Raw genomic sequence first — 4534 nt, 5'->3', positions numbered from 1 at the left:
CTCAACAGGGGGGAGCATTGTAGCGACACTCAAAGCCAGCCTACGCCATGAACGACGACGAGGTTCAGCTGCCTCTGCAGCGCGAGCAAATAAAGCAGTTCGAATCCAAACTCTGTCCGAGCTGGTTCGTTTCGTCCCAGCTCCCAACACTGCGGACTACCACTCCGAGATGAATGGCACCTACATTGAAGGGTGGTTTTCAAGCCAGCTCCTACCCAAGATACCTCCCAGAAGCATCATAGTGATGGACAATGCTTCATACCACAGTGTTGCTCTAGAAAAAGCCCCTACGTCGTCAACTCGTAAAGGCGACATCTCACAAAGAAAGGAATTTCATGGTCTGCCTACATGGAGAGGGCTGAACTCCTCGAGCTTTCTAAGAAGGTCAACACACCCAACACCGTGTACCGGATCGACACCTTGGCAGCTGCCCACAGCCACGAAGTCCTGCGACTGCCTCCGTACCGCTGTACTAGAATTTCCACCGAGCTTCATATGGGAGACGTAATATCTTGGATTCGGTTTATTATATTCTATCTGTCCTCTCTAGAAAAGGAACAAAATTTTGGTGTATGGGCACTTCACTGTTAACGGAAATAGATTGGAATACGTTCAGATTGGCCCACCTATTCTGCACTGAAAAGGTCAAGTCTGCTTAACATTGTTTGTAATCTAAACCTTTTCCATCTGGTTACACAACCGGCGTGTTTCATTTAACTATAAGGGGTCGTTCATTGCTAGATTTTTGCAGATGTTTATGGAAAAACTGCTTTGCGGAAACTAACGCAGGGTTACTTACGGTCGATCGATGTAAGCACATACCACAAATCCAGAAACAAACTTCGACTGGTTCAGTAATTGCTTAGACACAGAGTTGCTTTTGGTGTGCTTAGCGATGCGCTGAATTGCTGTAGAGGGCACTTTGTACCCAAAAACAAGTAGCTTTTTAAAGGGTCACAACCTTGGATGAGGAGACAAACAATCAATTTGAAGGTTCACAATAAAAAAACAAGGCAAGGGAAGACCCGTAACTCAAGGAGTTTTAAGACTTGTGATCTACTTTTCGGAAAAAAAAAAAAACTAATAATGGGCGGAAGAGCCTTCTGTGAACCATGTCTTGATACTTTTACAAATAACAGAAATCTATATGTTTGACCTTTCATGTTGTTTTTTCCCCGAGCAGTGGTCGATAAAGAATAAACGCAAAATGAAATAATTGGCACCTAAGAGAAGATAAGTCTGCGGCAACGAACGACGATGCTTGTGACAATAACACCTTCACGTATTATCACATCTCTTTTAGCACATTTTAGGGTAGACGGAGCGTTGTCTCGCGTTGTGGCATTATGAAAATTGTCGTAGTCACTATAGACCTTTTTCATAAGGGCGCCGCCATCTTGAAATATCGTCACTTCCAGTATGGGCGAAAACATTGTTTTAACGTCGCCACACCAATAGAGTGCATTTAAGAGATAAGCGTAACTGTCACCGATTCTTGTTTTGTCTCCCCTCTATTTTTTTTACTATTTGCAGGTTGAAACGTTTTAATATTTTTTCGTCGCCCATACCGGATATGCCGACTTGGCGGTCGGGGGCAAGAATTGGCGGAAAAGGTCTATAAACCGAGAAGGTGTCCTCTCCCCGTCTTCGATCGCAAAGAAGAAACAAAGGGACTAAAAAGCGGATATAACTTGCCCCCCTTTTTTTTTTTTTTGTAGAAATGCTTATTTGGACTTTTTCACATTGTTTTTAGGGCCTAAAAAAATTGGATTCATGGGCTTGGTGTTGCAAAAAAAAAGGCTTTCCGGAACTGAAGACTGCCAAGCCTCCCTTTGCGCAGGTCAATTCGCGTGACAGTGTGACTCCACCTCAACTTTACCAAAAAAAAACTTTTTTTAGAAAAAGGGGGGGGGGGGGGCGGGGGTTGGTTCTGTAAAAAATGTAACGGATTACAAATAATCTGTTACGCAAAAATGGAAGGGAATTACTCTAAAATTACTCTAGAAAATATGTAATTATTCCGTTACTAAATTACTGATAAATGTAAGGGATTACAAGTAATTTCGTTACTTGTTACGGATTACTTACAAGTCTGTCCCCGAGTACAACCTACGAGTAATCACCACAAAACGTCATTTTGGTTACAAGTATACCGCTACAAACACCTGCGATACTCTAAGCCTTCTAAGGTCTTCATAGCCATGTCTAACAGGGAATACATTCTGTGAAAATTCGTTGTTCATAAAAAAATGACGCGGTTATTGTTTTTAATTGTTGAACACGTTCTTCTTCTTTTTTTTTCTTTCTAATCTCGATTTTCGACACATAGTTGCTAAATTCCTAAACCAGAACAAAGTCTATCTTGCACAAAGCACTTCTTCAACCGCATTCCATTTTCTCTGGAGGCGCCAGACCGACTACACTGTTTACAACGTTGTAATAACTTTCCTTTATTATTTGCGTGGGAGGTGATTTTTTTTTATTTTTTATGTATACATTATTGCCAGCTGCCTTTTGGCAGGCAGTGCAGGAGTGGTTACATACAGTATTTTTTTTGTACATGTAACATATCATAACATGAACAAAAGCATCAGAAAGAGAAATCAGTAAGGCAGATATTACATGCAGTTGATAGAATGGGTACCAAGAAAGGAAAAAAATACTGTTGCACTCAGGAGTGAAGATAACACCTATAAGACGAAACAATGTTGTTAGCAGGGGACATAAACATAAACCTAAGGCACCACAATCGCCGGTAAGATATGACAAAAGTAGTGGGGTGCTACTGTACATACACTTCCTTCTAGAAGAGATAATGGAAAATACAAATAAAATAAACACACTTCCCTCACAAGTAGGTCAAAGACATTCTGGGATAGCAGGATTGTGTTAGGTTATATATCGTTTTATCGGGTGTAACATTGTATGAAAACTTGTTACCTAATCCTGCGTATTTGCACCTGACATTACCAAAATAACGAGATTTTAAAACCTAGTTTGCATGCCAGCCATGTCCTTGGTTTTGTCCATCCAAAGGAGCAGACAACCCTAGAAGGTGAGAGAAGAGAAGGCTTTCCCCTTTCCGCTCTTTCTAGTACGCGCCAAATTACAGCCTTACATCCGACGTTCCCAGCCTTCTCTTTTCTTACTGAGATGAAAAGTAAAAAGGTCATTTCATGGTCCCTTTAATGCCCGCTTCGGTAACTAGTACCGAACCGGGCGTTAAAGAGACCATGAAATGACCTTTCTACTTTTGTCCACATAACTTTTACATTAAACCGTCAATGTTCACTGCATGCCGAACGGGCATCCGTTTTCGTCTCGGTTTATTAACTTCTACACAAAAAAAAAATGAAATATCGGCTTTTCTTTCTCTCCAACTGACCGCAAAACAAGCTGCGGCGTAATTTTGACGGTCGTGACGAACCCTGTTTCCGGAACCGGAAGTTCTCTCGGCAGATAGGAGAATGGGAGCGTTAGCGGCAGTTAGCAGCCGCGAGTTGACGGTGTGCCAGTAGGTTTTACTGCGCTGATGGCGCGGATGTCACCGATGCATTTTCTGATTCTGAATCGGCGCCTCTCATCGCCGCGATAGCCATGGACACATCGCAGCTGAGCGAGATTCAATTAGATATGTTACGCTAGAGCGACAGCATGGGACTAGTCCCATACGCCAATATGCCTGTTGGGAAGTGCGGCGAGTCTTCCACTGAAGACTCCAGAAGTCAACCCAATTGTCATTGTTGGTAATAGGCGGCCCGTGTCAGTCGTTTGCAAAGCGACGTAGATAGAGACCGATGGCCGCAGCGTTTTTCGCGGCCTCGGAGATGGAGGAGCGAGCCGACGTTAAGAAAGATACGTTTTAACTACGAGCGTGTCAGCACGAGCCACGTAAATACCAGTTCACACTCGGAGCGGACGCGCGCGTTTGATGGAAGTGCTGTATTCGCGCTGTTGGTAAGCGCTTCGGGACCGATAATTACGATTGCAACTCGATACTGACGCGACACTCGGCAAAGGAAGGTTGGACCGGCTTTGCACGTAGCTCCCACGAACTGTTATAGCTCGACAGTGACGTGCAGTCTGTCAAAATAAAAATGGCATACTAATAACCAAGTGTACATTCCGTGTTACGAAGGTAAACCATACGGCGTTTAAGAAGATAGAATCGACGAGAGTTACTTTTTGACGACAGTGTTCGTCAACACTGCCTCGGAAACCAAGGGGAAGAGATTGACCTCACCCTTAATCTAAAGTTGAGGTCACCGATCAAAATACGGGAAGGGTCGACAAGGGTCGCGCGGGCATATTCCATTCAGCACGCCAGCCGGTCGTGGGCAGACGCTCTTGGCCAAGTACCGTCGAAGCAACGGTGCGCCGGAGTCACGGTGCCTGCTTCGGGGTGCCTGCTAGGCCTATCTGCCGAGCTCGCTTGGTCGCGGGACGGTGAATTCGTGGCCGTTCTGACTTTTCTCGGGTGTTTGTGGATCGAGGGTTCTTGTTCGTCGTGGTCTGTTTCATGTACTTTTTTTCT

General features: G+C 44.2%; 1 pseudogene; it reads right to left on the bottom strand.

Moving 5' to 3' along the window:
• Window positions 1-2141: 2141 nt before the first annotated feature.
• LOC120843085 lies at window positions 2142-2624 on the bottom strand (annotated as a pseudogene).
• Between the last annotated feature and the right edge of the window lie 1910 nt (window positions 2625-4534).

Source organism: Ixodes scapularis, unplaced genomic scaffold, assembly GCF_016920785.2.
Source record: "Ixodes scapularis isolate PalLabHiFi unplaced genomic scaffold, ASM1692078v2 PGA_scaffold5__190_contigs__length_132052651, whole genome shotgun sequence".
Taxonomy (NCBI): Eukaryota; Metazoa; Arthropoda; class Arachnida; order Ixodida; family Ixodidae; genus Ixodes; species Ixodes scapularis.
The sequence above is the reverse complement of the archived record's forward strand: the minus strand, read 5'-3'. Positions and strand labels throughout refer to the sequence as shown.